Genomic DNA, 22,199 nt, shown 5'->3' with positions numbered 1-22,199 from the left:
CGGGTGCGGTGGTAGTTTGGCCAAAGGTTCCCCGAATAGGGCTAGCCACGTGCGGGTGGTGGGATGCGGCGGTGCTCCGAGATGGCACTGGCCACGTCAATGGCTACGGCGAGGCAGAGAGGTCTACGTGGGGTGTAGGGCGAAGTGGGGATGGAGGCTAAACTAGAGGCATAGCTGTAACAACCCAAAAATCCACACACCAAAAATTCCAACTATAAATTTTTTTTCTTCAAAACCCCATGTGATGTTGAGTGACATATAGAAGTCAAACCCTAGTTTGCATTTAGTTGTAACCTAATTACTCATTTTCATATGCAAAGTATGTCACTTATTATACATGTTTAACTTCCTAACAAATAAATCATGCATGTGCTTAATACCAAATTATGAGTTGGTTCTCATTGCCCTTTTTGTTGTGCAAATAAAAGCAACAACCTATAATTAATTAATCATGTAATTAATTAATTAAATAAGTGCCACCTAAGTATCTGGACTCCACATATAAGCCCTAAACTCTTGCCCAAACCAAAATGAAGGTATTGTAACTATAATTATGACACTAAATAAATCAAACCCCAAACAAATTGGCAACAAATAAAAGAGAAAGGAAAACAAAATAGAAAAAGAATAAAAAAGAGAAAGGAAAGAATAGGGAGTAGCAGCAGCCTAGGTCTGCTCGGCCTTGCGAGCCAGCCTGCCTGCCCTCCCACTCGCGCATGTGGCCCACGAAGCCGGCCCAGCTTCGCCTCGCCACCTACACATGCGCTAGACACCGACCGCCGGGTCCCACCTACTAGCCCATACCGCTTCACCACGTCGTGACGCGCCTGAGCCGCACCCGCTGCCAACTGGACCCCACGCGTCAGCCACCCCAGCAACAGGGTCTTCTTCCTCCCCACGCTAGCCTCTCCTCCTGACCGAAGCAGCAGGCGCGGGCCCAGGGTCACGCAAATCGCATGACCTTGTTCCCTTGGAGCCGCGCCCACGCAACCCCTATGCCACCAACCCCGCACGCTAGAACCGTCCGATGCGCTCAGCGCATCGCCTGCCATCTGCCCCCGTCCGCCATTGGTGAGCAGTGGAGCTTCACCTATAAAAGGAGGAGCCTGGAACCCTAGTGCCTCACCACACCTAGTCACCGCCGTGCGGTTTCACACCAACACACTAAGCCGAGGGATGAGAGGAGAAGGAGAGGCGTGGAGAAGGACACCGCCGCTGCTGCCAGGGCCCTGCCGCTACCGGAGCTGGAGAAGGAAGGAGCACCACCATCGTCGTCCTGGAAGCTGCACGGCCACCACTACACGACACCGCCACTGCCTTCAAACTCCCCGCGGTGAGCACACTTCGCTGAGACCACTCCTAGCCTCTCGAACACCATGAACGGACCACGCCGGAGCATGAGCTCTTGCTTCGGCTTAGCCAACCGGTAGCCTAGAAAGACCACCACGGCCCTCTTGTTGAGCCAAACGGAAACGCGAAGCAAAGGGAAGAAAGGGGGTGACGCTGAGCCCTCTGCTCAGGAACGCTAGCGCCAAGCGCTCTGCTCATGCCTTGCATACACATCGCATGCATGCACGCGCTCACCATGGCTAGAGCATAGCCATGGCGAGGCCGCCTTGCCCGCACCACCACAAGAACCATGCCATTTGCACCCTGCCTGGCTCCACGATGACTCAAGACACACCACGTTCACCAATAGAAGAGAAGAAGGCCGCTGGTGCTCTGTCTAGCACGCGCCGCACCCCACTAGAGCACCATCGCGTCCTACAAGGCTGCCACCGTGGCTGAAGCCACCGAGAGCCTCTAGCGCCCCTTCAACCTACCTACCACACCCACCAGAGCCACGAGGAGCTCACGCACCCCACCAAGCCTGCTCCCAGCCGCCGCATAGATCAGCCACCGTCGACGCGCCGCAGCCGAGCCGCCGTTGTCGTGGCCAGTCCTTAGGAAGCCCGAACCATCACTCTGACCTCACCATCATGTTCATTGAAGCAAGGGGATGATTTCGCCCAAGCTAATTGCGCCCTAGCACCACTTGAGCCGCCAATTAGGTGAGCTCGCCATTGACGGGCACCACGCCGTCGTCCGATCGAAATAGAGGAGAAGAAAGGGGGGTGCGGTGCACCCGGCGCACAGTGCGCTAGGAGAGAGAAAAGGAGGATGGACCGAGTCCACCATGGACTCGATGTGTGGTTCATGAACCGTAGAAGGGTGGTCCACCATGAACCGATTCCATGGACCCAGGCCCAGTAAAAGCCCATAGGGGCGACGTGGCCTCACCAGTGAGCACCATGTGGCGGGCCAAGCCCGGCCCGTATCTGGCCCAATCGGCCTAGTCGAGGCCCGACCTGTGTTGACCATTGACCGATCAACGTTGACCGATTGACTGGGCCCACATGACGTCATGCGGGTCCCACATGTCAGTAACAAACACAGCCGAGGTGACGTCATGATGATGTCACGGTGAAGTCAGCAGCTCTGGCCCCACCTGTCTGTGACTGTGATCCGATGACCGTTCACTCACCCATTGACTTGACGATTGACTTTGACCGGACCCACATGACAGTGACCCAAGAGCCCCCGGTCCCACCTGTCGGAACTGATGACGTTGATGACGTCATGCTGACGTTAGCGGGACCCCACCTATCAGCTCAGAACCGAGATGATGATGTCATGCTGACATCATACTGATGTCAGCATGCCACGTGGACCAACAGGAGCGTGACACGTGTCAGCACGATATTAATTTAGCCTTTTCCCATTTTCAGAAATGATTGAAACTTCGGAAATTCATAACTAATTCATATGAACTCAGAAAAATATAAGACCAGGACCAAAATTCATCTAAAATTAAGCTCTACGCAATGAACCCATGATTGAGTGCATTTGGCTCTTTTGAATTTTCATTGCTTTTTGTGCTATTCTATAGACGTCGCTAACGTGACTATAATGCGATCGTTTGCAGACTCAGAGGAGAACTAGACAGACGAGGACTGAGAGTACCGTGAGGAGTACGAAGACGACTTCACTAAAGGTGCCACATCCCATCCAATCTCGTAGCACCTATTATGCATGGCTAATATAGAGCTGCTATTGCTTTACTTTATTGTTATAATCACACTACGATAGGACTTGCATGGTAGTATGCTTACTTGATGGCCTTTACCTTGATGCAACCTTACCCTCGCTTACCCTGCTATTAGGCTAGACACACGCTTGCTGCTATATTTCATTGCTTATTACTTCTACTATGCTTGTACTACACTGATGCGTGGTGGAAACTGGAGTTATCTGGACTATGGGGAGAGTGCTGCGTGTGTGACTTGGGTGTGTGGAGGGTGAGGGTTGTGTTGACCAAGTTGGAGTATACGACAAGCCTAGGGCAAGTCTTGCCATGAGGTGCTACCTGGGCACCCCTAGAATGGATACCTGTGGTGGGTAAATGGTGATATGAGGTGGCCCTAGGTGTGAACCTGTGATGGAGAGAGCCTAGGGTGGAGGTGCTGTGGTGGCATGGTAAAACCCTGATGAAGACATTCTGGCTTGGTCATCTCTAAGGACTTACTAGTACTCAGACTCACCTAGGAAGCCTTACAGTACCACTCGCCCTATATGGTGCGGGACGGCCGGACTACTTGGTAGGATATTGCCACTACTGCTAGGTTGATAGCAGGACAGTGCAAGGAGGTATGGGGCGCGGAGGATTTCACCCACACCCTTCTGAGACTTCATGGAGACCATGTGGACCCAGCTCATGACTCACAGTTTCAGCCACCCCTAGACTAGACTTGGGGTGTACCAGGGCTGAATGGTAGAGTGGCATTATCCTAGGCTAGCAAGCGGCCGGAATCAGCCCAGTTGACGACGGTTCAGCGAAGAAGGCAGATCTTGTGGTTATATAAAACCTCTGCAGAGTGTATGGTTGATCGATCGATACTATATGCCGACTTAGTCGGCTATGGACCTTTCCTGGGTTTCGCTTAAACTAGATAGCGAGATGAGTCCTTCTCTTCTTCCCCCGTGAGAGAGTGTCGGTCGTAGCCTAGGGGCTACGGGCCATGAGACAGTGCTGAGAGGGAGTTGGACTATCGACTGAGCTATGGTATGGTGATGATATGGAGATGGTGGTATATCAATCCTAGGATCAAAACCTGGCTCTAGACAGAAATGGGGTGGAATGTGTGTGGGAATGGTGTTAAAACTTGACTATACTATTACATACTTGATATGCTAATACATAGGAAACCCCAGCCTTATAGGTTCCTTTTGATTATATCCAACTTGCATCCAATTTCCACAAAGCAATGCTCATAGGGTGGGAGTGGCCAGTACAAATCATACTGATAAACTTCGGCACACAGGTTCTGCTGAGGAGTATAGCTCTGAGGAGTTTGACTGGTTGAGGGGTTCGTTCCTATGCTCGAGTTTTGGCGATCTTATCTCCAAGCTGTTCTGGATGAATGCTACTTTTGATTCTGCCGATGCGGCGATGTAATAATTTATGTAATTCCACACTTTATGTACTCTGATATTATCGTTGTATGGATGTGGTATTCGACTGGAATTTGGGTAATATGATCTACAACGGTCATAATACACTTCGACTCTATAGGATTTCCCTTCGCTGGAAATCAGGTCGTTTCAGTTGGTATCAGAGCCATACTTGACCCTAGGACAAAACCCTCAGAAATGGACGATAGAATAGGACATGAACAGCCCTTCTTTCGGTTATATACCGACCCTGCATTTACTTTTATGCAAGGCTTATCTATTTATTGACCTGCTAACACCTAGTTTCCTTAAAACATGCAGATGGCAACGAATGTCGAATGGCCGCCTCTAGGACCGCTACCTCTGGACCACGCCAAGCTTACCTTCGACCTACGTGAGCTCGAGGGTTTTGCATAGACCCTCTGCCGAGTTCTCATCATGTTAGGAGTCCCTGACGAGCTTGTCAAGGTCACCTGCACTGGGAAGTCAGCTCAGGAAGGAGGAATCGAAGGATCGGTTGTCACCTCAGTCGAGTTCCCAGCTAGCACTATCCTTACCTTCTGTCCTAGCTTTCACCGAGTTGACTATAGAGGACACAGTCTAGGAGGGACTGCGAGCTATCTCACACAAGGCACTTCGCAGAGTAATGAGGGACCACTACGAGCACCTGAAGACGACAGAGTTCCGTCTACTTCCCCAGGCCCTCGACCTCAGCCTTACCCCTAGTGAGAAGAGTTTCACAGCCGGTAGAGTTATCTTTGCCTGAGGAGGATAGATGCCTTCGTGTCTCAGCTATCCACCTACTAGAGTAGGACAGGTATGTGACCCTAGCTTGAGCAGAGGAGATATCAGGACCAGGCCCTTCTGTGGGAGTACCTAGGAGTGAGACTCAGCAGGGAGCACAGGAGCGAGCTAGTCTGCTTGAGACAGTTGCTAAGCTATAGGACGAGCTCAACCTGTCGTGAAGAAGTCCATAGAGCCGAGGTCGCTGTCTTATAGGACAAAGCCATCGACCTAGGCAACAGGAACTGCTACCTCGATAGCAAGGTCTTAGAGTTGTAGAGAGAGTTGGACGACAAGAAGGCTGAGTTCAACCGTAGAGAAGATAGAGAGAGGTCCAAGGGGATTGATATGCTAAAAATCCAATCTCAGAACAAGACCATGACTCAGGAGCTAGAGGAGTTCAGGAAGAAGGCTGTTCACAACCAGGGTCACCTGATCGAGGCACTTAGGCAGAATGAGTACCTACTAGGACAAGTGTGAGAGGACTTGGCAGGCTTGGCAGAAGTCTGACAAGAAGCGCCTCAGGGAGATGAAGGGTATGTGGGATCAGCTACCCAAGGAGATTCACAGTAAGACGAAAGCCTAGGATAGAGGAGTTTGAGTTAGCCCTGACTCGCCTCAACCTAGACACCTGCCCTACCCTACCTAGGAGCCAAGCCTACTGAGGAGCTCACCGAGGCCTTGAAGTACGTGTCTCGACTTCACAAGTCTAACGAGGAGATCGAGATCGAGAATAGTCGTATCCCAGCTACGGTGTACGAGTTAGAGTAGATGACCCTGCATGGTCATGAGTCATGTCAGTGGCTTCCATAAGTTGTACCCCATGATGTACCCCTTATGAGATGTAATATGAGATCACTATGCATAGTACGATTCTCGCGAGTCTCCAAGTGTAGCTACTGGAGATGATGCTATGTAATAAAACCCATGTAATGAATGTTTTGGATCTTATTGCATCTTATGGATCTTATTGCTTCCTTGTAATGAGTGTTGGATAGTATAAATATTTTTCTTTAAATCATCAAAATCATGTAATCATACTAATTATAAGCACTTATGGCACAAACACTAAAATTCCTATGATCCGTGTTGCAGATGCCGAACCGCCGATCTGCTCGCCTAATGAACCATGGACGTGCGCCCACCCCCGAACCAGTCGAACCAAATGGGGGGCGTGGTGGCAACAACCATGGCCATGGCCATGGCCTGTGGATGTGGAGGGATACCCTTCAACCTAGAGAATACCCCGCCGCTTGTTGAGGAGAACATTCCGCCACCACCACCACCGAACCTAGCAGAGGTGATGGCACAACAGACCCAGCTTCTTGTAGCTCTTGTTGATGGAGCAAACCATCGCCAGGGAGGTCAGCAGAATGACTTCCAAAGGAAGCTGGAGGGATTTCTGAAGCTAAGGCCACCCACCTATGATGGCACCAACCCTGACCCGCTTGTAGCCGATGACTGGCTCAAGGAGATGGAGAAGAAGCTTGACCTCACTACTTTCACCAACGATGAGTGTGTCGGAGCTGCCGCACACCAGCTCACAGGTGCAGCACATGCCTGGTGGGATAGTTTCAGTGATTCCCATGAGGACCCTATCAACATCTCATGGGATGAGTTCGCCGAAGCATTCGCTGAGTATCACATTCCCAAGGGTATCATGGAGGCCAAAGCTGAGGAGTTCCGCAACATCAAGATGGGAAAGGACAGGGTGACTGAGTACACCACTCGCTTCACCAACCTTCTACGCTATGCACCTTCCTATGTTGTGAACTCTAAGAAGGAGAAGCTAGTACTATTACCGCAAGGGACTTAACCCGCACATCAAGCTAAAGTTTGGCGGTATTGAGAGTAGCACGCTGCGTGCTCTGGTGGATCGCTGCATCCAGATCGAGAAGGACCGTGTTGAAGCTAGAGAGGAGTACAGGGAGAGGAAGCATAAACCTGAGGAGTCCTTCTGTGGCCATGATCGTAGGAGGTTCCATAGAGATGCACCATCTAGGGAATGCTCTCGCCACAACAGGGATGACAACCCTAGATCGAGTAGGGGTGGTGGAGGCTACACCACCAAATACTCCCTCCCTGCTCAGGATCGTTACACCCGGGACCGTTATGCTCAGGACTGCAACACTCAGGACCATTTCAACCGTCCCCACTCAGCGAATGAACGCCCAGCAAAGAACCGCTCTACACTAAGCACTAGAAACTAGAAGGCACCCGCGCCAACCCCTACAGGTGATGTGCCTTTCACCTACTTCGCTTGTGGCCAACCAGGTCACATAGCCGCTGAGTGCCCTCAGAACTCAGCCGCTCAGAAGTCTCAGTTCAAGGGATCTGCTACTCATGGACGTCTCAACCATCTAGGACGCCAAGGAAGCACAGGCTGCCCCTGACATTGTGTATGGTATGTTTTTAGTTAATGGCAATACTGCATCAGTTCTATTTGACTCTGGAGCAACTTGTTCTTACATATCATCCAAGTTTGCATGAGAGCATGACCTGCCTATAACCCCACGTGGAAAGCCTATCATCACCAGCTCACCTTTAGGAGACCTAAAGTGCACCCACATCTATAAGGGAGTGAGTCTTACCATTGAGGGTCTTATCTTTAAGCCGACCTAACCCTGTTACCTTCCATGAGCCTAGACATCATCTTAGGTATGGATTGGCTAACCATTCACCGAGGTATCATATCATGTTCACCTAGATACGTCCAAGTGACCCACCCATCAGGCCAAGTTATTAGGTGTGAACCTCAGTCCAGAAAGTCCACTTCTATCCTATGTGCCCTTAAAGCCAGTTCAGAATCACAAAAAGAGGAGAAGACAGTTCATGATGTGCCTATGGTCAGAGACTATCCCAATGTATTCCCTGAAGAATTACTGGGTATGCCACCAGACCATGATGTAGAGTTCATCATTGATCTTTTGCCGGGAACAGGACCCATTGCCAAGAGACCCTATCGCATGTCAGTTGATGAACTAGCCGAGCTCAAGAAATAGCTTGATGAGCTCATCTCGAAGGGGTATATCAGACCCAGTGCTTCACCCTAGGGATCCCCTGTTCTATTTGTTAAGAAGAAGGATGGCTCAATGAGAATGTGCATTGATTACCGGAACTTGAACGCAGTCACCATCAAGAACAAGTACCCCCTGCCAAGGATTGATGATTTGCTTGATCAGCTTCGAGGTGCCAAGTATTTCTCCAAGATTGATCTTAGATCTGGCTATCATCAGATGAAGATTCGAGAGAGTGACATCCCTAAGACAGCTTTTGTGACTAGGTATGGGCAGTTTGAGTTCACTGTGGTGTCCTTTGGACTCACGAATGCTCCCGCATACTTCATGAACATGATGAATAAGGTTTTCATGGATGAACTGGATAAGTTCGTGGTAGTATTCATTGATGACATCCTTGTTTATTCACCCACCGCCGAAGAACATGAACATCATCTGAGAACTATGCTTGAGAAATTAGCCCAACATCAGCTCTACGCAAAGTTCAGCAAATGCGAGTTTTGGCTATAGAAAGTTGCCTTCCTAGGCCATGTACTATCAACTGAAGGTGTTGCAGTTGACCCAGCCAAGATTGAAGCTGTGAAAGAGTGGGATCAACCTCGTAACATGACTGAAGTCAGAAGTTTCTTGGGATTGGCTGGATATTACCGCCGATTCATCGAGAACTTTTCCAAGATTGCCCGTCCATTGACAAACCTTCTGAAGAAGACTAAGGAGTTTGAATGGATGCCCGAGTGCGAGCAAAGCTTCTAGGGATTGAAACAGAAGCTTACCACAACTCCTGTGCTAGCATTGCCTGATATCAGCAAAGATTTCGTGGTCTATTGTGATGCATCCCGTCAAGGACTTGGCTGTGTATTGATGCAAGGTGGAAGAGTGATAGCTTATGCTTCTCGATAGTTGAAAGAACACGAGAACCAGTTACCCCACTCATGATCTTGAGTTAGCAGCAGTTGTGCATGCTTTGAAGATCTAGAGGCACTACTTGATAGGCAACAAGTGTGATATCTACACCGATCACAAGAGCTTGAAGTACTTTTTCACTCAAGAAGATTTGAATATGAGGCAACGCCGTTGGCTAGAGTTGATTAAAGACTATGACCTAGAAATTCACTATCATCTGGGAAAAGCTAATGTAGTCGCAGATGCTCTCAGTCGCAAGAGTTACTGTCACACTTTGATCACTGAATCCGTACCACCTGAGCTCAAGGAAGAGATTGAAGATTTCTAGCTTGAGATACTACCGCATGGCTTGTTGAATGAGCTCCGCATACAGTATGATCTCACAGATCGCATTCGTCAAGCTCAGAAAAATTGTGAAGAGATCGAATATCTCCATGGTCTGATGAAACTAGGCTACAAGACCAACCACCATGAAGATGAACAAGGAACCATCTGGTTCAAGGATAGAATCTGTGTACCTTCGGATCCAGCACTACGAGAGGAAATTCTGTCAGAAGCTCATGATTCTAAGTACTGTATTCACCCTGGAGGTTCAAAGATGTATCAAGACTTGAAGAAACACTTTTGGTGGAAAGGCATGAAGACAGACATTGTGGGACATGTGGCATGATGTGACACCTGTAATAGAGTCAAGGCTGAACATCAAAGGCCTGCAGGATTGCTGAAGCCTCTTGATGTTCCCGAGTGGAAATGGGAGAGCATATCCATGGATTTCATAGTCGGGTTGCCCCTGTTCACAGAAAGGCAATGATTCCATTTGGGTGATTGTAGATCGTTTGACCAAGGTTGCTCACTTTGTACCCGTTAAGACCAAGACCGATGCCAAAAAATTAGCAGATCTATATGTTGAGCATATCCTCAGACTGCATGGAGCTCCCTCTAGTATTGTATCTGATCGTGGTCCTCAGTTTATGTCCCGATTCTGGGAAGCTTTGCACAAGTCCATTGGAACCAAACTTGATTTCAGTACCGCTTATCACCCATAGATAGATGGACAGACTGAACTGAGTAAATCAGATCTTAGAAGACATGCTCCTGCGCTAGTGTACTGAATTATGGCTCTGATTGGGAGAAATGCCTACCCTATGCAGAGTTCTCTTACAACAACAGCTACCAAGCCAGCATCAAGATGTCACCGTTTCGAAGCTCTGTATGGCAGACCTTGTAAGACACCTTTGATGTGGTCTCAACCGGGAGAAAGATCATTCTTTGACTCTGCTAAGATTCAAGATGTCGAAGAAGGAATTGCTCAAGTGAAGGAGAATTTGAGAATTGCTCAAAGTCGATACAAGAGCTATGCTGACAAAAGAAGAAGAGAACTTGAGTACAATGTGGGGGATTTCGTCTATCTCAAGGTATCCCCGCTACGTGGAACTAGTCAGATTCCATGTGAAAGGAAAGCTCGCCCCTAGATTTGTTGGGCCATACAAGATCCGCAAGAGGATTGGAAAACTCGCTTACAAACTTGAGCTACCTGAGGAATTGGTGGGTGTACATCCCGTATTCCATGTCTCACAGCTACGCAAGTGTTTGAGAGTGCCCGATGAAGTAATCCCGACTGATACACTTGACATTCAGAACACTCTGGAGTATAAAGAGCATCCTATCCGAATTCTGGGTAGAGATACCAAAGAAACCCGAAGCAAAACTATTCCTATGTGCAAGGTCCAATGGAGCAATCACACTGAGAGAGAAGCAACATGGGAGAAAGAGTCTGACCTCTGGCTACAATATCCTTATCTCTTCGAAGGGTACATTCCGACTTTAATCTTGGGGACGAGATTCTGTTAAGGGGGTAGGACTGTAACAACCCAAAAATCCACACACCAAAAATTCCAACTACAAAATTTTTTCTTCAAAACCCCATGTGATGTTGAGTGACATATAGAAGTCAAACCCTAGTTTGCATTTAGTTGTAACCTAATTACTCATTTTCATATGCAAAGTATGTCACTTATCATACATGTTTAAATTCCTAACAAATAAATCATGCATGTGCTTAATACCAAATTATGAGTTGGTTCTCATTGCCCTTTTTGTTGTGCAAATAAAAGCAACAACCTATAATTAATTAATCATGTAATTAATTAATTAAGTAAGTGCCACCTAAGTATGTGGACTCCACATATAAGCCCTAAACTCTTGCCCAAACCAAAATGAAGGTATTGTAACTATAATTATGAGACTAAATAAATCAAACCCTAAACAAATTGGCAACAAATAAAAGAGAAAGGAAAACAAAATAGAAAAAGAATAAAAAAAGAGAAAGGAAAGAATAGGGAGCAGCAGCAGCCCAGGCCTGCTCGGCCTTGCGAGCCAGCCCGCCTGCCCTCCCACTCACGCACGCGGCCCACTGAAGCCGGCCCAGCTTCGCCTCGCCACCCGCACGCGCTAGACGCCTGACCGCCGGGTCCCACCTGCCAGCCCGTACCGCTTCACCACATCGCGACGCGCCTGAGCCGCACCCACTGCCAACCGGACCCCATGTGTCAGCCACCCCTAGCAATAGGGTCTTCTTCCTCCCCACGCCTAGCCTCTCCTCCCGACCGAGCCCCGACCGAAGCAGCAAGGCGTGGGCCCAGGGTCACACAAATCGCATGACCTTGTTCCCTTGGAGCCACGCCCACGCAACCCCTACGCCACCAACCCCACATGCCAGGACCATCCTGATGCGCTCGGCGCATCACCTGCCGTCCGCCCCCGTCCACCATTGGTGAGCAGTGGAGCTTTGCCTATAAAAGGAGGAGCCCAGGAACCCTAGCGCCTCACCACGCCTCACCGTCCGCCGTGTGGTTCGCACCAACACACTAAGCCGAGGGACGAGAGGAGAAGGAGAGGCGTGGAGAAGGACGCCGCCGCTGCTGTCTGGGGCCCTACCATTGCCAGGGCCGAAGAAGGAGGGAGCACCACCGTCGTCGTCCCAGGAAGCTGCACGGCCACCACTACACGGCACCGCCACCGCCTTCAAACTCCCACGTGGTTGAGCACACTTCGCTGAAGACCACTCCTAGCCTCTCGGACGCCATGAACTGGACCATGCCAGAGCACGAGCTCTTGCTCTGGCTTAGCCAACTGGTAGCCTAGAAGGACCACCACGACCCTCTTGTTGAGCCAAACGGAAACACGAAGCAAAGGGAAGAAAGGGGGCGACGCCGAGCCCTCTGCTCGGGAACGCCAGCGCCGAGCGCTCTGCTCATGCCTTGCATACGCATCGCACGCACGCACGCGCTCACCATGGCCAGAGCACGGCCATGGCGAGGCTGCCTTGCCCGCACCATCAGTGAGAACCACGCCATTTGCACCCTGCCTGGCTCCACGACGACTCGGGACACACCGCGTGCACCAACAGAAGAGAAGAATGGCCGCTGGTGCTTCGTCTAGCACGCGTCGCACCCCACCGGAGCACCACCGCGTCCTTCATGGCTGCCACCATTGCTGAAGCCACCAGGAGCCTCTAGCGCCCCTTCAACCTGCCCGCCACACCCGCTGGAGCCACGGGGAGCTCACGCACCCCACCAAGCCTGCTCCTAGCCATCGCACAGACCGGCCACCATCGACGCGCCGTAGCCGAGCCGTTGTTGCCGTGGCTAGTCCTTGGGAAGCCCTAACCATCACTCTGACCTCACCATTATGTTCGTCGAGGTGAGGGTATGATTTTGCCCAAGCTAATTGGACCCTAGCGCCACTAGAGCCACCAATTAGGCGAGCTCAACGTCGATGGGCACCACACCGCCGTCTGATCAAAATAGAGGAGAAGAAAGGGGGGGTACAGTGCACCTAGCGCACAGTGCGCTAGGAGAGAGAAAAGGAGGATGGACTGGGTCCACCATGGACTTAGTGTGCGGTTCATGAACCGTAGAAGGGTGGTCCACCATGAACCGATTTCGTGGACCCTAGGCCTAGTAAAAGCCCATAGGGGCGACGTGGCCTCACCAGTGAGCACCACGTGGTGGGCCAAGCCCGACCCGTATCCGGCCTAATCGGACCTAGTCGAGGCCTGGCCTATGTTGACCGTTGACCGGTCAATGTTGACCAATTGACCGGGCCCACATGTCAGCGACACAGAGACTCTGGACCCACTTGTCAGTGGGTGAAGTCATGTTGACGTCATGATGATGTCATGCGGGTCCCACCTATCAGTAACAAACACAGCCGAGGTGACGTCATGATGATGTCATGGTGACATCAGCTGTTGACGTCAGTAGCTCTGGCCCCACCTGTCGGTGACTGTGATTCGATGACCGTTGACTCACCCATTGACTTGATGATTGACTTTGACCGGACCCACATGACAGTGACCCAAGAGCCCCCGGTCCCACCTTGTCGGAACTGACTGACGTTGATGACATCATGCTGATGTCAAGCTGACATCAGCGGGACCCCACATGTCAGCTCGAAACCAAGATGATGACATCATGCTGAATGTCATACTAATGTCAGCATGCCACGTGGACCAATAGGAGCGTGACACGTGTCAGCACGATATTAATTCAGCCTTTTCCCATTTTTAGAAATGATTGAAACTTCAGAAATTCATAACTAATTCATACGAACTCAGAAAAATACAAGACCAGGACCAAAATTCATCTAAAATCGAGCTCTACGCAATGAACCCATGATTGAGTGCATTTGGCTCTTTTGAATTTTCATTGCTTTTTATGCTATTCTATAGACGTCGCTAACGCGACTATAATGCGATCGTTTGTAGACTTCGGAGGAGAACTAGATGAACGAGGACCGAGAGTACCGTGAGGAGTACGGAGACGACTTCACTGAAGGTGCCACATCCCACCCAATCTCATAGCACCTATTATGCATGTCTAATATAGAGCTGCTATTGCTTTACTTTATTGTTATAATCACACTACGATAGGACTTGCATGGTAGTATGCTTACTTGATGGCCTTTACCTTGATGCAACCTTACCCCCGCTTACCCTACTATTAGGCTAGACACACGCTTGCTGCTATATTTCATTGCTTATTACTTCTACTACGCTTGTACTACACTGATGCATGGTGGAAACTAGGAGTTATCTGGACTATGGGGAGAGTGCTGCATGTGTGACTTGGGTGTGTGGAGGGTGAGGGTTGTGTCGACCAAGTTGGAGTATACGACGAGCCTAGGGGCAAGTCTTGCCGTGAGGTGCTACCTGGGCACCCCTAGAATGGATACCTGTGGTGGGTAAATGGTGATATGAGGTGGCCCTAGGTGTGAACCTATGATGGGAGGAGCCCGGGGTGGAGGTGCTGTGGTGGCACTGGTAAAACCCTGATGAAGACATTCTGGCTTGGTCATCTCTAAGGACTTACTAGTACTCAGACTCACCAGGAAGCCTTACGTACCACTCGCCCTATATGGTGCGGGACGGTCAGACTACTTGGTAGGATATTGCCACTACTGCTAGGTTGATAGCGGACAGTGCAAGGAGGTACGAGGCGCGGAGGATTTCCCCCACACCCTTCCGAGACTTCATGGAGGACCATGTGGACTCGGCTCATGACTCACAGTTTCAGCCACCCCAGACTAGACTTGGGGTGTACCAGGGCTAAATGGTAGAGTGGCATTATCCTAGGCTAGCAAGCGGCCGGAATCAGCCTAGTTGACGACGGTCAGCGAAGAAGGCAGATCTTGTGGTTATGTAAAACCTCTGTAGAGTGTATGGTTGATCGATCGATACATATACCGACTTGTCGGCTATGGACCTTTCCTGGGTTTCGCTTAAACTAGATAGCGAGATGAGTCCTTCTCTTCTTCCCCCGTGAGAGAGTGTCGGTCATAGCCAGGGGCTACGGACCATGAGACAGTGCCGAGAGGGAGTTAGCCTGTCGACTGAGCGATGGTATGGTGATGATATGGAGATGGTGGTATATCGATCCTAGGATCAAAACCTGGCTCTGGACAGAAATGGGGTGGAATGTGTGTGGGAATGGTGTTAAAACTTGACTATACTATTATATACTTGATATGCTAATACATAGGAAACCCCTAGCCTTATAGGTTCCTTTTGATTATATCCAACTTGCATCCAATTTCCACAAAGCAATGCTCATAGGGTGGGAGTGGGCTAGTACAAATCGTACTGATAAACTTTGGCACACAGGTTCTGCTGAGGAGTATAGCTCTGAGGAGTTTGACGGTTGAGGGGTTCGTTCCTACGCTCGAGTTTTGGCAATCTTATCTCCAAGCTTGTTCTGGATGAATGCTACTTTTGATTCCGCCGATGCGGCGATGTAATAATTTATGTAATTCCACACTTTATGTACTCTGATATTATCGTTGTATGGATGTGGTATTCGACTGGAATTTAGGGTAATATGATCTACAATGGTCATAATACACTTCGACTCTATGGATTTCCCTTCACGGAAATCAGGTCGTTTCAGTAGCTTGATTAGTCTAGAAAAGTGAGCTGGAGGCCACCCCTGGCCGCAGCCTTACGTGGCCTAAAATGGCACAGCGGAGAGGAAGCTCCCAAATTGGGGCTCGTCACGATGCAAATCAAAGCAGTGAGGTGGCGGTTGAGACTCTGGCAACCGGGCGCACCAATGAGCACGAAGAATTGATGGCTAGTGCCCGTGCTCGGGCCCTCGGTGGCCATGATGTGATCGCGGCGGACAAATGTGCAGCAGGGGAAAATACTACAACATCAGTGGCGCGGCTATGCGCCCTGGCGGGACGCGTATGTCATGACCGAGTGCTTCCGTCCAAGGCGTAAACGACGAGCATGCCCTCCACAATCGGCCACATGCGTGCGCGAGACGGGCAGGCGTGGCATGGCCCACGTGGCCGCAGTGCCATTAAGGCGAGGCGACGACGTGAGCGCAATGGGGGCACCCCACGTGCACGCCGACAACACGCAGCAGCAGCGCAGCAAGCAGCAATGAGGCAGCCTATAGTGCGACACGATGAGCGGCCACAGCGAGCAGCAACACAGCAGCGAGGCAGCACGGCGGCCAGGGAGGGGACTTACGTAGCGGCGGCACTACGCGGGCCGACCGACCGGCCATGATGGCCAACCGAGCATGGCCAGTGCGCACGCACGGGCGTCCAACATGGCGATGTTGTAGCTTGGGAACGCGATGATCGTGCCCACGTGAGGGAAGCGACCGAAGACGTGCTGTGCACGCTTTTTAAAGTGTTCACAAAAACTAAACCGTTGATCCCATTCCAAAACCACCTATGCCATCACCTAGAGGGTACATTAGGTCACTAAAACAACCTGTAACACTACCCTACTTCTTAACCAGATTGCCTTACAAATTTACCAAACATCGCAATGTCTAGCTCACCAAAAGTCAATGAAATCTTCTAAGTGTTGAATGACTTTCTATTCCTAGTGCCTTTCCAAACCCTTAGAAATATAAGCTAGCAACATTATTTATCAACACCAAGTATTTTATTGTCATCTACAAAGTTTATACTTCCAACTTTATTTAAGTGTTGCATATATGTTCTATATTATTTTTGTTCAATAAAAATTGGTTTACAACCCTACTTGATAATTACGCGAATCATGGAATAACTTTTCGATTAACATTCTATTGATCCTTCTACGTTATGACACTTCACCTACTCATTTCACCACATGCATTAACACACAAATATGATGCTCATGATATGTTTTAGTAGATGATTAACGATGTAACACTGAGGGTGTTACAATTAAGTCCTTGCATTGAGGGTTTTTATAGGGTTGTAGGCCTTATGTGAGCATAGACTCAACTGCACTTAATGGTAGGTGGAATGGACATTTGGCTGCTGTTGTTGCAATAGATGGTCATAATAGGATGTATCCTCTTGCTTTTGGTTTCATAGATGGGGAGACCATAGATAACTAGACATGGTTCATGACTCTGCTATATAAAGCCATAGGAAACCTACCATTACTTGCTATTTGCACTGACGCATGCAAAGGTTTAGAGAAGCTATTAAAGATGTCAAACATATTTGTTATTGATATGTCCAAATATTTTCATCAATTTCTAACACATTTGTTATTACAAGTGTCCATTTTTAGGCAACTTTCAATTCTGATGGGAGAAGAAACATGTGCTCAACGACAGTCTACTAATAATCTGATGGGAGAAGGCACGAGTGCTCCAACCAAGTCCACTGCAAGGAAGCTGTTCCCAAGGAAAAAGACCACCTAACCATGAAATTTGTGTCATCCTGTATTTGTGAACTCAGTGTGAGAACTTATGAGTTTGTGAACTCAGGTCTTTTATGTCGGTGTGAGAACTTATGTATTTGTGAACTTCTGTCATTTATGTGTTTCTGAACATCTATCCAAATTATGTGAAAATGATGTCCAAATCCTGTGAAAATGCTATGAAAATGCTGTCAAAATTCTGTGAAAATACTGTCCAAATCCTGTCAAGCTGCTATCAAAATGCTGTCAAAATTCTATAAAAATGCTCTCCAAATCCTGTCCAAATTACAAAAAAAGGACACCGTAAAACAGGAGACACCAATCCATAGTTGCATTCATTAATTTTTCATACATAGTTAGTCACTACTACAAGTACAGATCACACTCTTTACCTACTCTTCATAATTGCATATAAATTGTCACTACTACAAGTGCACTGACAAATATCAAACATTTTTTGCAAAAACACAATCTCCCTAGCCATTCTTGTCGGGTCCTTGAACTGCTCTGGTTGTTGGGAGAAGGACTCCAGTCCACCGGATGGCCCCCCTCGAACTGTTGTTTCCCTCCATTGAGGCCGGTGTGGAGGACTAGGGTTAGCAGATGGGAGTAGTTGGGAGCGGCACCGGCGTGGAGGACTGTAGTTGGGAGCGGCACCGTTGCTGGGAATGGTGGCCGCTGGGGAGTGCCCGCGCGGGGAGGAGGGTGAGGCGTGGGGCAGGCATGCGCTAGGGAGGGCCACCGGCGGGGGAGGATGAGACGGCCGGCGTCGGCGTCGGGAAGCTCTCGGCCGTGGGAGCGGAAAGAGTAACGGGAGAGAAAGAGCCGATCCGTTTCTGCGATCCGTATTGATAACGAACAGGAGAGGGAGGAGAAAGCGCTAGGGGCAAAAGTGAAAGGCTCAGTCTCTTTTTTCACGAATGGAAACACCCTAAGAGCAAGCATTATGGTTCAGCCGGCTGCCGGCTGGATAAATGCCAGCGTGGACAACATTTAATGTAGCAGCAGCATTGACACAACACATGCAGCCAACCAACGGTGAGTGCAGCAGTAGCGCAGCCAATGAAGCTGGTGAAATTTTTGTATTTTGGTCTCTTTTGAAAACAATTTTTAGAAAAATACCAACGTTAAAACATTTTATGAAAATAGACCATTTTTAGGCGTCTTAGCACATGACGCCGAGATATGAGGCTCGGCGTCGTTTCACTCGATGCCGAGGTATTGCCACGTCACGGACGACCGGGGTCGTCGTCGACACGTTGGTGCGTGGGTCCGAGATGTCGGCGTCGTGTCAGCCGACGCCAAGTACCCAACCTCGGCGCGGTCGGACTGCGCGCCGAGCTCTGGCCCCATCCGAAGCGCGGCCCAGGCGGCCCAACAAAGCATGGTGGCCCAGCAGCTCGGCGTTGGGTCACTTAACGCCAAGCCTCCAGACCTCGATGTGACCCGACTCAATGCCGAGGTCTGGACCATTTAAGCCGAGGCCCCCTTCTTCTTCTTCCCTCCCCTCCTCCATTTCCCCACGGCTCCCAAATCCCCCACGGCCCCCATGAAACTCTAACCTCCAAAATCGACCCCCGGTGCCCGGATCTTGTCTCCCAAAGCTTCCTCGAGGTAATGGTCCCTCCCCTCCTCCATTCTATCCGCGTAGATGTGCTTACATTGTCCCTAATCATGTGGAATCATGGTTGTATGTTGTTTTGGTATATTTGTGTTTGCATTTGCAAAATGTATGGCTTAGGATGATTGAGTGCATTGTTGTTTAACTGTTTTATGTGATGAACATGTTAGGTTAGTTTGGTTTCTAGTTATTTTGGTCATTAGGGTTCTTTGTTTATTGTAGGTGTCATTAGGGTTAGTTATTTGTTGGTCATTAGGGTTACTATGTATTTTATTTATTTGTTGGTCATTACATTTCAATTTGTTATGACCAAGGCGTTTTGCCAAGCTACTCCTCTTTCCCCTCTTTCAATTCATCCATTTAGATTCATTTGTTTTTGAACTTGGCATTATAGGTTTGGTTCATGTTCATGTCATTCGTGCAATGTATGGTGGTTCAAATGATTGAATGACCCAAATGTATGGTTGTTGCTGTTGTTGTTGTTGTTGTATATGTTATGGTTTATAATCATTGAGTTAAATTTTGTGTTTGTTGGGATTCAAATTTGTTTAGGGTTTGTAATGAAAAGCTTATTTGGGAGGTATGGTGATTTAGTGTTAGTACCTTTACATTTGTTGCAAGGTACTTTGGATTGATTTTTTTCTACGTAATGTTAGGATGCCAAGGCGTGGTAAAGCTCGTATTCCAAGGTAATCCCAATGTTTATTCATTATCTATGCAACAAATAGAAAACCTTAGGTTTAGGTTTGGTTCTCCGTTAATATGACTAAATTCTTTCAATTGTAGCTATGGTCGCCAGAGGGCAAATCCCTACGACCTAAAGCCTCGCCCTAAAGGTGTTCCTCGACCAATGTGCTTTTGTGGTGATCCTTGTAAGGTAGACATCTCTGAAGATGAGGAAACATATAGACAGAGGTACTGGATGTGTCCCAATTATGCATGGAAACCTACAAAGCAACAGCGCCGTGCATCATTTGTGAGGAATTTTTATTGTGTTAATTAATTTTCTTATGATATTAAGTATTGCTTATTTATTTGTTTTGTAACAATTTGTTTTTCTTGCAGACCGTTCCACCACTGTGTGACTTTGAGCAGTGGATTGACACTGAGATCAAGGAGTTGGACAAGCAGCGTCTAGAAGGCCTGAAGGAGTGGGATGCGGAGGTTAAGGAGAGGTTTGAGCAGAGACGCAGACTGGAGGCTATAGAAAAGGAGCATAAGGAAGAGGAGGAAAGGAGGCGTGTTGCTGCGTACAGGGCGGAGAGGGAGAAGAAGCTTGAGCGTGTGTGCCGAGCGAAGGCAGCGATGGAGGAGAATCCCGATGCCGAGAGGAAGGGAAAGTGGCCTCGTTGCACTCAGTAGGTATTTGGTTCATTCACGAGCGATGTCGTGTAGCCCTGGACTTTTTTTACTATGTTGTAATGCACTCTGCTTTTATTTCAGATGAACTTATTCCCTGGACTTTTTTTATTATGTTGTAATGCACTATGATTTTATTTCAGATGGTCTTATGCCCTGTACTTTGTTAACTATCCTAAGACTGTAGTGGTACTGTTTGTATCACTGAAAAGACTACTTGTGTTGTTGCAGTCACTGAAAGGGCTACAGGTACTGTTGCAGTCACTGAAAGGGCTACAAGTCTATTTGAAAACTCACTGAAAAGCCTAGATTCATTTACTGTTGTATCCGTATATGCAATGAATTAATATCAGAGTGATGTACTGCATTTAGATGAAGTGACAAAACACAGGTGTAGCCTTTTCAGATGAAATGACTAGTCATGGTTGTAGGCTTTTTAGATGAAGCATCTAGCCTTTGCAGATTCAATAAATGAGTACGCACACATGTTTTTTGTCAAGTAGCATTCATGATGAACCTGCCTTCATCTCTATATATAGTGCTCCATATCTTGCTCCACATCCACACAACTTGTTTTCTGGTTTAGTTTTAGCAAATGTCGAGCGGAGGTTCCTCGAGTGGAAAGGGTTTCGGCGGAGGGAGAGGAAAGGGGGTGAGGAAGGGACCTCCGATTGTGTGGGAGGGTTCTCTGGGTCCTGATTCTTTTGAAGAACCAATAGAGGAATTTCCTTTGGAGAGGAAGAGTGACTTCACCCGTGAGAGACCTCTTAGATCATACGAGAAGCGCATTGAAGATTGGCCAAAATGCCGCCACGGTTTGGATTGCGTTGTGCAGATGTACAATGACTGTGACGGTGGAGGCCGTCGTTTCTTCAGATGCCCGCGAGGATTTGTATTGCCTTTGAACTCTCTCCTTTTTTAGATTTGCATTTGGTTTCTAGTAGTACTTATTGGTAGATGGGTTTTTAGGATTCAAGCTGTCCAGATAACTGTGGCTTCACTAGATGGGTCGACCCTCCTCCTATCTATCCCCATCAACAGTACATCACATATCTATAGGGACGCATCTTTGACCTAGAGTATGGCCCTGAAAGTGGTAACAGGGACAAGTCGGACGACGACAACAGCAATGATGCAGAGGAGGCACTATGCAATAATCCGTACTACGAGTGCCCGTACCATAAGAAGGACGGACCTCCTTCTCCACCGCCACCGCCACCACCACCGCCTCCGTCAATTGGAGGATACTATGGGGAAGGCGCAACTCAGTTCAATATGTGGGAGCATTATTAGGACCAACATTTGTTAGTCAATCCGAATGTGGAATGCTTGTATGAGTTGTTCTTTTCAATCTCGTAAGGCATGCTAGGTTTAGTTTGCAACATGCCCTTGTTAGTTTTTATGTGAGTGTGTACCCTTTGCAATGTCTGTATCACTTGTTTCTTTCAATCCCCTAAGGCATGCTAGGTTTAGTTTGCGACATGCCATTTGTTACTTTTGATGTGAGTGTAATCGTTGTGCCTCCACTATTTCATAAATTGCAGTTTACCTACCTCTAAGTTTCATGTACTATGGTTGATTCCCAAACTGAAAAAGATTTGAGTCTCTCTAAAAATAGGGGATTGAAATCGAACCAACAATCGGTTTTTCCTGTAGGAACAAACATACAAACATAAATATAACTTGTCTACTCTTATTAGTATAACTCGTGTTAGTCGAAGAGGAATCATTGAGAAAGATTTCTCATTTGAATCATGCAAATAGGATCGCAACATATACCAAATGGTTTGGGTTTTGTTGGGCTGAGGCTCGG

The sequence above is a fragment of the Miscanthus floridulus genome, chromosome 17, assembly GCF_019320115.1.
Source record: "Miscanthus floridulus cultivar M001 chromosome 17, ASM1932011v1, whole genome shotgun sequence".
In the NCBI taxonomy this organism is placed as follows: Eukaryota; Viridiplantae; Streptophyta; class Magnoliopsida; order Poales; family Poaceae; genus Miscanthus; species Miscanthus floridulus.
The sequence above is the reverse complement of the archived record's forward strand: the minus strand, read 5'-3'. Positions refer to the sequence as shown.